The sequence below is a fragment of the Erpetoichthys calabaricus genome, chromosome 18 (genome assembly GCF_900747795.2).
Source record: "Erpetoichthys calabaricus chromosome 18, fErpCal1.3, whole genome shotgun sequence".
In the NCBI taxonomy this organism is placed as follows: domain Eukaryota; kingdom Metazoa; phylum Chordata; class Cladistia; order Polypteriformes; family Polypteridae; genus Erpetoichthys; species Erpetoichthys calabaricus.
In genome coordinates, this window is record NC_041411.2 from 44,556,598 (window position 1) to 44,575,790 (window position 19,193).

The window sequence follows — 19,193 nt, forward strand, 5'->3', positions numbered from 1 at the left end:
AGATAGATAGATAGATAGATAGATAGATAGATAGATAGATAGATAGATAGATAGATAGATAGATAGATAGATAGATAGATAGATAGATAGATAGATAGATAGATAGATAGATAGCACTTTATTTGTTCTAACAGAGAAATTAAGCATTAATCAAGATGACCATAATGGAGTTAACCTTTTCATTTTTAACAGAATGTTACTTCTCTAGACACTTCTAAAATGTTGTTTCCCTGCCCAAGTCATTATATAAAGCAATAAGGAAGAGAGTTAGAGAGCGAGGTGATCTTTTGTCCCTTTGCAGCACATGGTTTTGTTGAATAATATCCCACCATCCTAACACATAAGAGAACAATCCTGCTGAACAGCTGCGGGCTATTGCATCTGCTGGCCACTCAGAATAAAACATTCTGACCATTACATATAGCTGGCCTTCCTGACTACTGGACTTTCTCACACTACCTTGTCCAGTTTCTTTTCACTGTCCCTTCCCCATTGTCCATTCTGTAACACTGCCTGCTTTCCCACAGTCTCCTTTTAATTTGACTTGTCACTCTTTGTTGCTGGGCACAACAGATATTCTGCATGACATCCCCATTCCCCATTTCTCCCCAAATGTAAGCAGAGTGACATACCAATCCTCCAGCTTCTTCCTCCCAGTGCCCCCTGGAACCCCCCAAAAAAATGCCTGGACATCATCAGGTGCAGTCATTGCTTTTTTAACTTGATTTGGTGAGTGTTGTGTTTATTGGCAGTGCTATAGACTATGCTCATGTTAGAGACTTCAAATTATAATTCTAATGACAGGGGGAGGTCACTCACTATATACAACATGGTGTGTATTGATTAGCACAAACAAGACTTTCACTGGACTCGGTACGCGTGACAACACTGGCATAAAAATCCTAAAGTAGCCACATGTGAGAATGTGTGGGTCAGTGCAGGAGGGGGTCCTGTGACGGACTGGGCGCCCCCTCCAGGGCAGACTCCTATCTATCTATCTATCTATCTATCTATCTATCTATCTATCTATCTATCTATCTATCTATCTATCGATTTGTTATATAGTGTGTGATATATGGCCGGCCATTCATCCCGGCCAATACCCACAGGCCTCCAGGTGGAGCACTCTCTGCAGCATGGAGGTGCCCCGAATGCCAGCAGGGAATCCTGGACAATGCAGTTTTTATCCCCAGCCCTGATGGATACCATGGGGGCCGCTAGAGGATGCTGCAGGGAGGAACAAGCATTATTTACCCTAAGCCCCGGAAGTACATCTGAGACACATGGACAAGAGGAATGAGTTGCTCCCGGGGTGAAGAAAAAGGATTTTTATCTGACCCGGAAGTGTTCCTAGTCATGTGGACAGAGAGGGTGAAACACTTCCAGGTCAAGGACTAAAAATTACTGTGGGAAATCCTCAGACGCTGAACTGAGCTGAGTGGAAGGTTGGCAACGTGTCTGGGTGTGGAGGATTGATTATTGTAGTGTGTATTGGTGATTGTTTATGAGTATAGTGGAGTGTAGGTGCTTGGTGCACTTTATTATTGTCCTAATAAATAAGTATTGGACTTTTACCTGGTGTCTGGAGTCAAATCTGAGGGTTCAAGGGAGCGATAGCACCCTCAATAGGCCACAAGTGCCTTTCATATCTACAGTGCATCCGGAAAGTATTCACAGCACATCACTTTTTCCACATTTTGTTATGTTACAGCCTTATTCCAAAATGGATTAAATTCATTTTTTTCCTCAGAATTCTACACTCAACACCCCATAATGACAATGTGAAAAAAGTTTACTTGAGATTTTTGCAAATTTATTGAAAATAATAAATTGAGAAAGCACATGTACATAAGTATTTACAGCCTTTGTCATGAAGCTCAAAATTGATCTCAGGTGCATCCTGTTTCCCCTGATCATCCTTGAGATGTTTCTGCAGCTTCATTGGAGTCCACCTGTGGTAAATTCAGCTGACTGGACATGATTTGGAAACGCACACACCTGTCTATATAAGGTCCCACAGTTGACAGTTCATGTCAGAGCACAAACCAAGCATGAAGTCAAAGGAATTGTTTGTAGACCTCCGAGACAGGATTGTCTCGAGGCACATATCTGGGGAAGGTAACAGAAAAATTTCTGCTGCTTTGAAGGTCCCAATGAGCACAGTGGCCTTCATCATCCGTAAGTGGAAGAAGTTCGAAACCACCAGGACTCTTCCTAGAGCTGGCCGGCCATCTAAACTGAGCGATCGGGGAAGAAGGGTCTTTGTCAGGGAGGTGACCAAGAACCCGATGGTCACTCTGTCAGAGCTCCAGAGGTCCTCTGTGGAGAGAGAAGAACCTTCCAGAAGGACAACCATCTCTGCAGCAATCCACCAATCAGGTCTGTATGGTAGAGTGGCCAGACGGAAGCCACTCCTTAGTAAAAGGCACATGGCAGCCCGCCTGGAGTTTGCCAAAAGGCACCTGAAGAAAATTCTCTGGTCTGATGAGACAAAGATTGAACTCTTTGGTGTGAATGCCAGGCGTCATGTTTGGAGGAAAACAGGCACCGCTCATCACCAGGCCAATACCATCCCTACAGTGAAGCATGGTGGTGGCAGCATCATGCTGTGGGGATGATTTTTCAGCGGCAGGGACTGCTAGACTAGTCAGGATAAAGGGAAAGATGACTGCAGCAATGTACAGAGACATCCTGGATGAAAACCTGCTCCAGAGCACTCTTGACCTCAGACTGGGGCGACGGTTCATCTTTCAGCAGGACAACGACCCTAAGCACACAGCCAAGATATCAAAGGAGTGGCTCCAGGACAACTCTGTGAATGTCCTTGAGTGGCCCAGCCAGAGCCCAGACTTGTATCCGATTGAACATCTCTGGAGAGATCTTAAAATGGCTGTGCACCGACGCTTCCCATCCAACCTGATGGAGCCTGAGAGGTGCTGTAAAGAGGAATGGGCGAAACTGGCCAAGGATAGGTGTGCCAAGCTTGTGGCATCATAGAGGCTGTAATTGCTGCCAAAGGTGCATCGACAAAGTATTGAACAAAGGCTGTGAATACTTATGTACATGGGATTTCTCAGTTTTCTTATTTTTAATAAATTTGCAAAAACCTCAAGTAAACTTTTTTCACGTTGTCATTATGGGGTGTTGTGTGTAGAATTTAATCTCATTGTACATGTGTAGAGTGACAATAAAAGACATTCTATTCTATCTATCTATCTATCTATCTATCTATCTATCTATCTATCTATCTATCTATCTATCTATCTATCTATCTATCTATCTATCTATCTATCTATCTATCTATCTATCTATCTATCTATCTATCTGCAGTCGCTGTCCACTCTTCCTGTTTTCTGCCCCCTTGGAATGGCAGAAACAGACAGTGTGGTCTTCATTCTTCTCCCATGATCTCCATCACTGGTGTTGAGGTCCCTGTGTTTTCAGTTGTCCTTTTCGGACACTCACATGTCTGGTGCCTTCCTGTGACCCAGTTAGGTGGTCCCTAGTGGGTACACAGGGACGGTTGCTAGTTGATTTGTAATAAAAGCTGCCTGTTTTGTTTTTTTTTCTTTCATTTCATGTTTGCATGCCCCGGAGTGTGTTTCAAGCTGATCGCTAAACTGTGATTATATCGAGCGCCGCGTGTTTCACACTCAACAAGTTTGTAATGCCCTTTCCAATGAAATCAATCATGTAATCAGCTTATTTTTCGCAGGCACTCTCATGGCAAAGTCAATCACAAAGCTCTTCTATAAAATTAAAGGCTCCATCAGTCTTCATAACTGAAGGGCCTTTCATGTTGAAAACCGTGCTGCACAAAGGCACCGCTAAGTCACATACTGTATAGTGTCTTTCAAAGTAAACGATTGTGGAGCTTTCTTCACGCACAGTCCATGCTAACTACGTATGGTGGAGATTACTTCAGAAATTATTTACAATAGAATCCACTCGGTCAATTTATTTGATACTGAGAAATGACATTTCCTTTAGTTCATGGTCAACTGAAGTTGCCCAGAAGGGGCCTGCTGCAGTGCCCACTCTGCCCCATTCCTCATGCCCATATGCCATGACCGCAGTGAGTCAACTCTGCCAGCTCCCCAACTCACTGCAATGCCCAGTGTTTAATGATGGATCCACAATTTCAGACTGATTTGATCCTTTCATTAAGTCTTAAATCATAATTACATTTCTATAATCTGACAAAGGTGGAGAATAAAAAGAGGAAAGACAGGATAGACAGAGCTGTTCAGTAAATAAATTAAAGAGGTAAGACAAGCGTAGAGTCAAAAATGGAGGAGCAATAATCCAAAGAAGCTGCCAGAGAGAGTTGCTGTGTCAAGCTGAACAGAAAGAAACAAAGACCAGCTGACACAAGCGGGTGAAACACACCATCTGTGACATCACAATCACAATCGGGCTAGGACACGCCCCCTAGTGACGCATGGCATCTCAGCAACCAAACACAGAAATGGCGACGCTTGATGACTTAACCCACTTGTCACTACATAACAGCAATCACAAAAGGTTGCAGAACAGGTGACTGGAAGGCGAAGCACTTGAACGTACCTTTCATCCAGTCATTGGAACTGGAGCTGGAGCTGCTCCTGGTACTGGGATCAAAACAGGAACAATCCCAGTGACAATCCATATCAGCATTTGCTAGTCATATCAGTTCTTTCATATTGCTATCACAGTGTACTTATAAAGACATCATCAATTCTCATTTGGCTGAGGGGGATTCAAACAGCTTGTTGACCCCTTTACGCTGAGATGTCAATGGAGAGTGGGATCATTGACCAAGCAGAACAGCTCTGAACTGATGAATTAAAACACCACGTCTTCTGTCCTCACCTGTGTGTTAAGGTAGGATCAAAAGGGCTGGGATGAGGTGCATACTCTACCTGCCTTACTTGTTTTGTAACAGTGTAATATCACATGTATCAATTACCCCTTTTAAAGTGGCGTGTTCCACATATGTCACATCCACGTTGCCTTTAACCACAAATTTTTGTAAAAGTTGTGTACACTTCCATTGCTCAAGTACCACTTGTGGTGGGCACGTTTAGCATTATGGAGAAACTCAAATGAGACAAGTGACAAATCATATTCCAGTGAATTTATATTATTACCTACCTGTTATGAAATTAGTAAGGATATGCAACAAGGATTATAGGCAAGGCACTATATAAATTAAATATGGGATGGAACTCTGCTTCAAGCAAACCTGGCTTTATCTCTGATCAGAGCAAAGGCTAAGAGCTGATGAAAACCAAAAGCTAACAAAGTAGTTCATAATCTGGCAGCCTGAAATGCAAAGAGAGCAACGTCCTACTGATGGCAGACATGATCAGGTCCATCAATTCCATCCACTTAACAAGAATGATGGTGGGACGAACCAAGGGGTTTCATCACTCAATGGAGCCTAAAAAGGAAAAGCACACAACTTACCTTTCAACCAAACTCAGTTTGAACTTGGAAATCAAAGAGGTGAAGACGGGGGGTTTCAGCAGCTGCTCTGGCTGATTCTCCCAAGAGAAAAGCATAAATGAATTTGCCAGCTTGGTTATTTGCCAAGCAAGGAGAATCGGCCTCCCACGGGAGCTCTTTATTCATCCTTGATTTATCGCTTTGTTGTGCTCTGCCTTGCAGCGTCCTCTGGAATCTAAACAATAATTATAGGAAATTATAAAATCAGCTTATTCCACTCTCTGAAAAATATCTCACAAATACGTGGGAAAAGGAAGAATAAACAAGAGTGCAGTTAGCTCGCCTGTCAAGCGGCCGTTGAAACAAAGAGCTCAGAGTGCAAAACCAAAGAGAACAGTGGCTGGAGAAATTAAGAGCGCTCTGTAGACGAGTCTATCTATCTATCTATCTATCTATCTATCTATCTATCTATCTATCTATCTATCTATCTATCTATCTATCATATAGTGCCTTTCATATCTATCTATCTATCTATCTATCTATCTATCTATCTATCTATCTATCTATCTATCTATCTATCTATCTATCTATCTATCTATCTACTGCCTTTCATTTTCATCTATCTACTTATTTCTAGGAGTGAAGATGCTAAAGAATGAAGTCATATCCTGGAGAATTACTGTGGCAATAAAGACCTCAAGAATTAAATTCTCTCCTCCAGTATTATCGTGGGAATGTGCGCTGCTGGACAAAAAAAAAATGCAAAACCACCGAAGATAGGCGAGACTTTTATGTGGTAGATTTCTTATGACATGCAGTGTACATGATTTGAAGTACTGTACAGCTTGGTCATGCATGCAGAATGCGCCATAATCGGCATTTAGTGTATCCACCATAACTGCTTGGACATGGTCTGGAAGACACGATGGATGTTTTTTTGTGGAATGGCATGCCATGCAAACACTGTACATGCCTAAAGGTGACCTGTGGTAAGCAATGGTGGTCTCTGTCATGTCAGTTGTCATTGAAATGTGTCTCATCTCTGATGAATGGGGAACAAATCCAGTGAACGTGTAGGCCAGAGAAGAAGTGGTCATCCAGGATGTCTTGTGGATGTCTTGTGCCACATGAGGCACAGCACGGTTCTGCCTCCAACACCTCTGTCACGTACTGTGAAAGTGGAAGGCAATAGCATCCACCCCACACTATAACCCCCAGTCCTGGGCTTATATGACATTTTATGCAGGCACTTGTTGATGTATGGCAGTCCCGGACTGTTGCGCTAGGGTCTATGATATGGTAGTTTAGTCCATCGCTGCCATGTCTGTCCATCCACTTGTGCATCATGGTGCTCCACAGCTCTGACTTAAGTGGATCCAACTATCCTCCATCCACTGTTTCCTTCCTCTCACCAGTGCTGATGTCCTGGAAAGAGAATCCACCTTCCCACGTTCCCACAATTCTCCCTAATTCAAAGTCTGAATTTTGCTGTCATTTGTTCTCTAAAAGTACGCTAACTGCCAGCAGTCACTCACTGAAGCTTCCCTTTGCAAACACCTTTTATAGCCACTGTTACTGAGTCTTTGGCGTACCTCACACACATCACTTGTGCTGCATTGCAATCGTTTCCACACTCCACCATGACCTATCCATCCTGCCAGTTTCAGACGCGATTTGGCCAGTGTTGCAATTTTAATGGCCAGCAGCGTAACTTTCGTGAATTACTCTGGGAACACAAGTCTCATTGTTTAAGTTGTGCCCTGCTAGATTATGCAGATCTCTACTGCTGTGCCACCTCGCTGACGCTACTGTGATTACTGCAAAGGAAGGCGTGCACCTCCTTCAAAAGCCTTTGGTGAGTGCCAACTGCTGTGCACCTGTACCACCCACAATGCAAAATGATCACAATAATTCCTTGGCAGCAGCAAGGGATTCCTCATCAGATGGTTGAAGACCGAAAGAGTTGTCAGAGGCTGAACTTAAGAAAGCCAACCCCAAAATGCGGCAGGGAAGAGGCACCCGTCTGCTGCTAGAATCCAAGACTCACAACAAATGGAGGAGACGGCTACCGCTAGTATGGCTCGTTGCACTGCTCTGCAGCTCCAATATTTTGTCTTCTTCAAGAGACTTATGGGAGCGACTATAAAAGGCTCGGGTAGGATTATTTTTGCATCAACAAGTATGGCTTTTCATATTTAATGAGGCTATAAAGGAAAGCAACAGAGATGGAAGACCCTCCCCTGAGCTTTACAGATAAGTTTACAAGGAGCAAGAAGCTGAAATAATGGAATTATTATTGTCAACAAGAAGTATAACTTTTCAGATTTAATGAGACTCTAAGAGAAATAAATAAATAAACATCGGCATCCCTGGAGTATCACAATTTTTGTTTTATTATTTGATTGTTTACTATCAGTTTCCTAGCCCTACAGTCTGTTAATTACGAGAGGGGAATTCTCAAGATCATCCTCACCCCCCAATACCTTGAAGGTTTCTTCTCTACGTGGAGGTTAAGACCCTTGCCTCTTTGTGGTGGGTGAGGGTTTCGCTGTAGACACACTGCGTGGGAGAGTCGGCGTGTTTCATAAGAAGAGAATCTGTTCCACAGCCTGGACCTTATCGTTTAATTTCCCTAGAGTCGGCTCACCATTTTGAAACTGCTTTAGGGGATTTTTCATGTGACTTGGCAATGATTCATTTGCTCCACATGACCACTCGATGATTTATGAAAAAAAACAACCTGGAGCAACGTAACCTGTGCCAAACTACAATGTGGTGAACAAGTTAGTAATATGGTTAAAGAGTTTCTACATCCAGGGTCCATGAGAATCTGTCTTCGACTCATTCTGCATCTAACTATAGAGGTACAGAGCAGCTGGATTCTGTCGAATTGAAATAAGAACACGGACAAATATAACAACTAGCCCTGCAGAAAACATCAATAATGGCCGCTGAGATGCTCAAAGACTAGAATTACAAAATGAGAAATATTCTAGCACCCCGAAAGATGTCTGGTGCCTAAGTGGCAGCCTCTGCACTTGAAGCTGCGCAGACGAGAGCACCAAGGTGCATCCCAAGACTCTCACTGATGCAGGGAATGAAACCTGTTTACTCTCGAGCAGAGGAGACTGTGTGGGGACCTAATTCATCGTGTGAAGTACTTTGAGCTACATTGTTTGTATGAAAATGTGCTACATAAATAAATGTTGTAATTCAGGTCTTCCAAATCCTCAAAGGCAATGATAAAGCAGATCCAGGAAAATGTTTTCAGCTAAAGGGTGAATCACCAAATGGAGGACACCAGTGGGAATTAAGGGGAGGTGCAGTTAGGACTGAAGCCAGGAAGCACTTCTTTATGTGAGGAGCTGTGGGAATCTGGAACAAACTACAGAGACATGGAGATGAAGGAGAAAACCTTGACAACCTTTAAGAAGTATCTGGATGAGATACTGGGACAGCTTAGCTATTGACTAAACAAACAGGGGCTTGATGGACTGAATGGTGTCTTGCTCATCACATTTCTTATGTTCTTAAGAACATAAAGGCTAAAGGTGCAGATGTTGAAATCCTAAAGTTGGAGATGGAAATAAATGCTTCAGGACTGTAGAACTTCAGAACCTAACAACTCTGTACTCTGGAGACCAAAGACTAGCGCCATCGATTCTAAGAGTCCTAATGGGGATGCTGAGAGCTCCACACACTTGATTTCTTAACTTTAGGACACCTACAGGCAAAAGTTACAACATCCAAAAGTTTCATGTTATGGATACAAACTCTGAAACCAACAACACTGGAGACCTCAAGCAGTGTGATGTTATATACCTAGGACCCACAAGGATTTTAATTGCAGTACCAAGAGCATCAAAGACAGGACTATTTCAGAGCTAAAGGACCATAAAGACTGATACTACATAAAGATACTCCAATGTGTAGAGGTAAGAACTTTGAGAGCCATAAAGACAAGTTGGACCTAAAGATTTTACATAGAAACCTGTGGTACATTTCGAGCAGGTCTGACCTCATCATACTGCCACCTACTGTACAAGCCTGATATTGACAGCAGCAGCTCTCTCTTCTCCAAGCCATGTCTGGGAGGGTCATTTGTTTTCATTATAATATGAATATATATATATATATATATATATATATATATATATATATATATATATATATATATATATATATATTATATTAATTCAAAAATATTGTATTTGAAAACACGAATATATTAATTCAAAAATATTGTATTTGAAATACTATAATCACTTGTATAAGCATCTGTAAAATTTAAATTTCCCATTGGGGCCAAGCACTATCTATCTATCTATCTATCTATCTATCTATCTATCTATCTATCTATCTATCTATCTATCTATCTATCTATCTATCTATCTATCTATCTATCTATCTATCTATCTATCTATCTATCTATCTATCTATCTATCTATTACATAGTGCATTGCAATCTATTTATTATATGGTGAACTTCATATCCAGCTATCTAAAATTATCCTTTGCTATTTTGCGACAGTTACGGGTGCAGGACCCATGTGAATGTACCTTACCAATAACATACAGTACAGTATATATATATATATATATATATATATATATATATATATATATATATATATATATATATATATATACATATATATATATATATATATATATAAATATACACAATGTGAGACAGAGAAACAGAAAACTGGATTGGTATAAAAAGTATATATTTATTGATGGTTTACAGCATTCTAAACATTGTCACCTTCTATATACTCCCCCTCCCGATCTCTACACCGCTCCATACGTATCTTCCATTGACTGAAACAATACTGGAAGACTTCTTGCTTGAGGCTCTTCAACAGGCTTGCCGTTTCCATCTTCACTTCATACATTGAAGAAAAATGTGTTCCCAATCAGGTCACATTTGATTTTTGTGAACAAGTAAAAATCACAGGGAGCTAAATTGGGCGAATAGGGAGGATGATTGAGGACAGGAATGTTTCTGTCAGTCAAAAACTGCTTCACGGAAAAAGCAGTACGATCATTTCGAACAATCTGATTCACCGTTTTGAAATTTTAATCCGTCCGAGACGAACGTGGGTGACCTGGGCATTGAACATCTTCCACATTTTCTTGTCCTTCTTTGAAATGTTTGTGCCACTCAAAAACTTGTGTGCAAGACAAACTGTTATCACCGTACACTGTTTTTTATCATTTCATAAGTTTCTGTGGCCGTTTAGTTCAATTTCACGAGAAATTTGATGTTGATTCAATGTTCGATTTTTCGCCTGACATTATAGCGGCAACTTGAGTAGCGATTGTTGTGCAAATACTGACTGGGTTTTCACAGGATATACCTAGCCAGTCAATGGTTTCAGAGGGCGTGTAGGAGGAGATATAGTTCTATGATTCATGTTCGGCCGACCTCCAGATGGTTTTCCAGAAAAGCCCCAAGCCCAGTCTGGTTATTTTTGTGTCTCACCTCGTATATATATATGTATATATATATATATATATATATACACACATACATACAGTATATAAAACACCAAATAAAAGTGAAATGATATGTAATTACTGCTCTTGTATGGTACCGCAACAGTAACTTATAGAGTCTTTTGCAGTAATGGCTTCACGGATTTCCTGCTCTTTTTTCTTGATATACCTTACTGTCGACTCATTAAAAGAATACTCCACTCAAACACGATAGTTTTTGAAATGTCACTTACCCTATAAATTTTGTAGTTGTGACTGAGAAAAATGTTCGATTTCATGTTTTCATAGAGAAAGGGCATCTTGGATATTCAAACTCAAGAGTGCTCGACTGTAACTAATTCTGGATAATGGCAAACGATGTGAAAAACGTCAATAAAAATGGAAAAGAAATTCTCACGTAACCGGTTTTGCATAATTTACATGGGTGAGCATTCGTAGTAAACAAGAAAGATGTAATTCCCACAATGCTGTGCGTTTGATATGAAGATCTGCCTCTCCCTTTGATCCATTGATCAATAATCTTGTCTTTAATTCATTCAGACACAGCATCCTTCCTGTTTAGTACTCACAAAACTTGTAAAAAGATTTCCATTTAATTAATTGATCACAAACCCACAAATAAATGAATCCAGAATTCAGTAACCTGTCAATCGCAAGGACCAATTGTATGTTTGACTTGACTCATGCAGATTAAAGATAAAATTACAGCTGAATTGGTGTTCTGCTATAATTGGTAGAGGGCAGATTTACTGGAACGGGGACCAGGTCTGTTTTTTTGGTATTTGGCACACTGGATGAATCCCCAAGGGCAAATTGTCTTTTTGCATGACCTTTGTAGGTCAGAGCACAGTGCCGGCCATTGTACAGCACTCCTGGAGCAATATTTTCAGGTTATGGGTCTTGCTTAAGGGCCTAACAGAGTGGATCCCTTCTGGTAGTAGCAGAGTTTGAAACAGCAACCTTCCAGATACCAGCACAGATACTAAACCACCGTTCCGTCATGAGATGTAGTAAAAGTAATCACACAAAGTTCTGTGATGGGAGATCAAAATGTGCTGTTATCAAAACCCTAAATCAAAATCAAAAGTCATAGCTCAAGTTCTTTCACCAGGAAACAATAAACAAAAGAAATTTCACAAGATCCACAATCTTGGATGCCAGATTTTAAATCATTTAAATTATTGCACTGGTGGCATCACGGGTTGCAGTCTCCCAGTTTGATTTCCCGACAATGGCATAGAAGCCACTCCAAAAAATGGTGGTGCCCATACTAAACAAAACTATTTAGTTCAGTTCTGGACATATCTCACAGAGAATTAAAGCAAACAGGACACACCTGACCACAGCAAAGCGTCTAAATACTTGTATGAATGGGAGAGTTCCGTTTTTTGATTCTTAATAAATTTGCTAACATTCTAGAAAACATGTCTTCACTTTGTTATTATGAGATATGGAGTAGATTGACAGGCAAAAACTGCAACAGTGGTCCATTTAAAATGAAATGTACAACACAATAAAGCGTACTCAAAGTGAAGGTGTCTGAAATTTCTTCTGAATCCATTGTACAACTCTCCACAATCATATAGTTGTCAAATGTCTGATTTCTTGTCCCGCATTTTGAATATTCTTCCTTTATTGCTCTGTCCCTGGAATATTTATTCCAAGAAATTTGTGGTTCTTCCTTCTGGGATGTTTATGCCAGTTTATCCCCTGACCACAAATGCATTTACTCCCTCCAGATGTGCAGTTCACATGCTTTTAAAAGTGAGTCTCCAGCTTGGCTGACCTCAGTCCATCTGCTTAACCTCTAAGACTCATGGCCGGGCCTCTCTGGTCCGCTCAGCTCGGCAGGAGTGCTTGTCTTTTTGTGGCTCCTCTCATGTTTGGTGGGCACAGGTTCCTGTTTCTGTGAAAATGGAAGTTAAGCCTAACAATGAGAAGAAAAATGAAAGCTAATTAAGGCAGTTTTTAATGATTACTTTTAGATGTGCTGAGAATGTTGCCAGGCACTTAGAGGGTGTAATGGCAACTTCACAAGGTATTAATCACTAGCATTTATACTCTGTGAGGATGTATAATTTAATAAGCATATTCAAACAAATACTCCTAATGGGGCCCCAAGTACTGTGTGGCTATCATTCAAATTTAATAAGTGTTTGGAACATATTGATAGCACAGATAAAACCTGAAAGATGTTTTGTCCAGCCTCACAAACTCACTGTTGACTTGTGAATCAACTGTATCCATGAATGTGGCTTTCTAAAGGAATGACATGGACATTGAAATGAATGGGCATAAAGGATGCCAGCTATAAAATACTGATTATGCCATCCCAATTTCATTCCCGCTCAGAAATTAGAGAATTATGGCAAGAGTGTGTAATGTCACTGTTGGGTTTTCCTCTCGTTCACATCATCATGACAATGTTGACTGTTATTGCCATTGATAGTGATAATACAAGGTGGCACCTTGCATGGTAAGGAGTTCTACCCAAGTTGACCCATAGCAAACATAGTCAAGTAAAGGCAGCAGGACATCTCTGGGCATGTTGCAATAGTTCTGCTACTAGTGGGCATAATGGATAGATTAAAGACACATTTTACCCTAGTCCATGACCACAGGTTGAACACTAATTGTGAATATAAGCAGTGCCTACCCAGGATCTGTTCAAAGACACATGAGAAGAGAGGTGGTCCCTAAGGTGCAGTAAAGAAGAACCAGGTTGGCATACATTTAGGGCTGGCAGTCTCTCCTTTCATTGATTCCATCCAAAGACCATTCCAGATCAGCTCAGAAGCACAATGCACTGGCTGCCCAGACTTCTAGTTGCTATCTATCCAGGTTGTAGGGCATGACTGCACACACTCATTTTGCTTGGCTTTTCACACATTTAAGAATGTCGAAACTTACATAAAGCTCATAACAACTTGAACCCCTTTCCTCTGCTTGCTTTGCACTCTATCTTACTGTTTGGAAACGAAAATGAGTAAGTAAAGCCATCCCAGTTTGGTCTGAGTGTGGACCGAACACAAGAACATGAACATGACAAACAGGATGTGCCTATTCAGTCCGACAAGATCTTTGATTTAGCTAATAGATATGTTGAGAAATAGAAGGCTGCGGCTTGACACTGGCCGGCAAGTACAAATATGACAAATAATAATTGTGTTTAGGATGAGGAACACCCTTTACAATCCCTCTAATATAAAATATACATTCATACAGGCTGATTAATGGGCGTCATATTCAACGTTCGTGGAACAATATCCCAGTACAAGCAATTCAACACCTATTAAAAAACTGCGTGGTTTAGGTTCACCTCGTAATGCACAGAAACCATCCGTATCCCAGAAACTGTCACCACTAATCTAGTTGGTATGGAAAGACATCCTAAGTGGTCACAGCTATTATCACGACAGATGGGTGAATCGCAAAGTTCATGTCATCATGCACTCCATGAGTTGTGGGGTACTTTTTCGTGTGCCTCCATATACTGTGATACCACAGTATTCCAGAGTGGTCACAGCTATTATCACAACAGATGGGTGTATCACAAAGTTCATGTCATCATGTACTCCATGATTTGCAGGGTACTTTGGTTGTGTGCCTCCGTTATACTGTGACACCACAGAATTCCAGAGTGGTCACAGCTATTATTATGACAGATGGGTATATCTCAAAGTTCATGTCATCATGCACTCCATGAGTTGTGGGATACTTTTTTAGTGTTCCTCCGTCTATTGTGATACCACTATGACATATACTGTAAGAGCCATTTTCCTTGTTCTATAAAATTCATGAATATTTATTAGATGACAATGCATAAACCATGGGAGGTTCTTATAACCCCCGTAAATAGAATTGTATTGGTATGTTCTTGCCATTTCTAACAGCTTGGAGTAAACATTATTCTTCAGTTAGTTAGTGACAGCCTTGTCTTGTATAAGGTGTAGAGGCATGTGGTTTTTAACCGTGACCGCACGTAACAGTGCTCGATGGCCTACGGGCTCTTTGAATGTGAGAAATAACAAGTAAAGAAAACTTGTTTACTTAAGTACCATACCGTACGCTAAGGCGTAGGCCTACAGAAGAAATTAAGAATCTTTAAGTGGTGAAATAACTACAGTTCTTTCAAGAAAAGCTAAGTTTATAGAAGATACATTTTACCCTTTATTTTTTGCCTTTTATTCTACGTGTGTAACTATTTTTTCTTTTATTCTTGTTTGGATTACTTGCTTTTAACTTTCACTAAATACCTTTAAAACGAACTCTTGGACTTTGAGAATTCTTTTGACACGTGTCTTACCCGTGCCTGATAACACCTTATATTTCAGCAGCTACATATACAGTAATGTAAACACGCATATGCTGTTACTAATATGAATGATTCTGATGCCTAACACTGTTAATAACAAATATGAGATGAGTTGCTAACTTTTGCTTTGAAAGCATTACTGATGCTAACCTAATAAACATACCTTTAACCCTTTTGAGGCTGATTTTTTTCTTATATCAGGAAAAGTCACAACTGGTGAAAATTTTGAAAATTTGTTTTTATATCTCAAATTGTAGAAAACATACACCTAACAAATTCATAATGATTTTACATGATCATTTTGAATCATATAATGCTATTTGAATCAGTTGCACGCATTACCAATTCACATTTTTTGCAATATCAAGAATGGCTTTTCAGCAGGGACTCCTACTGAGTGTGTTTACATGCACACACATAAATAACCCGATTAAGGCAGAAATCTGGCTTTCAAAATTATCCACATTTACATGTGCAAGTAATCTCCTGGAGTTCTCCTTTGGCAAAATACTCCAATGTCATTAAACTACACAAAAAAGATTTAGCAGCACCATTGGCCATCATGAATTTGAAAATACGCATGACGCCTGTGATCATTTTTTTGTTTTTATAAATATATTTAGTCAAATTGACACTTTATTTATAAGCTTCTGTTACCGAATTGCATGCAGCACACTATTTTTCGCTTGGCTATACAATTGAGCCCTGCAGAGGACTGGCATACCAATAATTTTGCTTCTTGTCTTACACTCAGTGCTGCTGGAATAATAATGCAGGTAATTTTGCTTCGGTAAGATAATTATTGTGTTAGGTTACTTGTTACTTTAAAAAGTAATCAAACTATGTAACGTAGTTACTTCTCCTGAGATTGTATTGCTAAGCTAAGCACTGTATGTTCAGCTCTTCAACACTAACATGGCGATTTCTGAAATATTGAGACAGATTATTTCAGCCTGGAGAAGGAAAACATGATCGCCCAAACATTTGCCTATGGAAATGTATTTTGAAGGTTCTTCTACCCATGGCGTGTACAAAGCAAATACATGCACAGGCTGACAGAGTGTAACGGACACGTACAGACTACAACATCCTTAACAGTAACTCAGTTAAAGGTTTACATGGCCAGGTAGTTGGGCTATTTGTGGAGAAATCTACCTCTGTTACTCAAGTTTCCTAGAGGCCAAAAACTCAATTTCTCTAATCGAAATAAGGGTTTACGAAGCATTTTAGAAAGCTGGTTTCTGTGAATAATCGGGGTGGTAAAGAGCATGTAAACACGATAATTGTAATTTTTTTCTCACAGGTCAAAATTTCTTTCTGAAAGTGTAGAATGTAAGTCATCAACAATATCCAAAACATTTTCTGACAAAGGATTTTCTTTGATGAGAGCAACTCCCGATATCGTTGCCATTCTGTAAGGAAAATGAATGGCCAAAGTGCGCGTAACTCTGTGCATCTTGCAGTGTTTGCTCCAATCTACTTGAAAACAAAATTCTAGTTCCCTAGCTGAAAATTTGTTTAGCTTTCTGCTTTTTATGTTGACACCTGCCTTTAAAAGAGTTCATACACCATCATTCTTATAATAATACAACCACTATTTCTGTTGCAAAAAATGTATACTTTGTAAATGTTAATTTAATACTATTAATTCTATTATTACCATTGTTTCTATTAATGCTATGATATTACTCCAATTACTGGAATGACTATTAGTGCAACTATGAGGGCTACTTGGGCAGCAGAAAATTGAATTTGCATCCCAGTCTGGTCACTACATGTGTAGAGTCTGTGTAGACCTTCACCTTGTCCCTCCATAGATATTTCATCAAGTACTCTGGATATCTGGCTATGTCCAAAAAATATGGTTGTTAGGTCAACTGGTATCTTTAAATTGATTTAATTCAGTACAACAACAATAACATTTTATTTCTTATACTAGACAAAGAGCCCGTTTCGACAACGTAAGATGAAACGGGCACGAGTTTGTGTCAGCAGTGTATGAAGAACAAATGATAAGTAACGAAGAAGTTGTTTTGTAATGATTGTAGTCCGCTTTACTCATTACTGTACAGGCTTGTACTGTTAGTTGATGAATTTTCCAGGCCTATAGTATAATATTGAATGATGCATGTTCCAGTACAATACGGAATAGTAATAAGTATAAGCACCACAAACCTGATATAGGTGTACTGAATGAATGCGTAATTGAATCAGAATGCGTAATTAGGCCTCGAGCTGTAGTCGAAATCGCCTTTCAGGCCTCTAGAGCTTTAATCAAAGTCGCCTTTCTCTTTGAGTTTTTGCGGCCGTAAATCCTCCGCCTGCCACGATGTTGGGGTTGGATGTCGGTTGAAGTTGCCTTTCTCTTTGAATTTTTGCGGCCATAAATCCTCCGCCTGCCGCGATGTTGGGGTTGGATGTCGGTTGAAGTCGCCTTTCTCTTTGAATTTGCGCGGCCGTAAATCCACCGCCTGCCGCGATGTTGGTCTCGTAAGGTTTTTCGGGCAACTCTGCAGAAGGCGACTGCGCATTCGGCTTCAGACAGATGTGAGTGAGTGAGTGAGTGAGTGAGTGAGTGAGTGAGTGAGTGAGTGAGTGAGTGAGTGAGTGAGTGAGTGAGTGAGTGAGTGAGTGAGTGAGGAGGCTGGCGAATTATATATAAGATAGCCCAGAATCACAAAAGGAAGGCCCCAGTGGGCTTTACTAGGCCATGTTTTTGACAGCCCCCAGACTTGACTCTTTAAGAAGGCTAGAAAAAACTCTGGTAATGTGGTACACTGTCTAGAGTTGGTACCTGCCTTAGATTAGAGGCCAGCCCCCCAATACCCCAAAATGGACTAAAGAGGTGTAAGGATTTTATACAGGGTGAGTCAAAATTATGTTAACACTAATGGTACTGCTATGTATACAGTATACTTATATAATTTTTTGTGGACAATTTATGTGCCACATATGGTACATGTGTTGAACATGATGACAAAGAGGTTCCTGTAAATCATCTTGCACGTATGAAGTATGTTTTGTGAATAAATTGTTTCCACCGTTCAAATGTTAACATCAGTTTGGCTCACCCTGTATTATGTTAAATGAAACACCTGCCTAGACACAGGTAGACAGACCCAAAATAGTACCATAATAACTGAAATACTTCTCAAAAATACCAGTACATGTAAATGGTGACCCCCCTTTGTTTAATGGTGTCCTCTAAGCAGCAACTCCAAGGTTCCAGAAGTGAGAGGTAGGTCATGATGGACTGGCTATAGTACACAAGTTATAATGGTTTGCAAAGAGTTCTCACGTGAGGCCGAGAGCCTTCACCTTTATCGTTCGCCACATATGCTTTAATTCTAGTTAAAGGAATTGTAAATGATCACTGCCAAGGTTAATTTTGAGAGGTACCGCTTTACCTAGCTTTATGTCAATGTTGTAATTTGTAAAATGTCTGAATTAGTTACCTAGATGATATCTGAGATTCTCATAATATCAATTAAACTTCAAAAGACCTTATTCCTCTGGTGCCTCATAGATCTGGTTGTATTCTGCACATTTACTGAACAGAGCCTGAGAAGATCAAAAGTCTTTAAATAATGATCTACTTCCATCAACAGGAAAGATAATTACCCTTTTTCATGTAGGAATTAAAAGGTAATTTGATCTAACTATGAAAAAAAAGACTATGAAATAAATAAAATAAAGACTATGAAAGTGTGCTGGTCTGCTCACAAGAGTCATGCTGCATTTTAAAGCTTTTGCTAAGGGTGTTTTTTCAATGAAACTACCTTATAATTTGTAGGTAATTCAAATAAAAGATTGATTTGCTTATCTACTAGTTAAAAATATTTTCCAGAAGATTCAACAATTTAAATAAAAGAAAATGGTTTCATTATCTCAAAATGGATATGGTTTGAAGGTATGTACATTGTTAACATTAAAAATCTCTTCAGCCTGT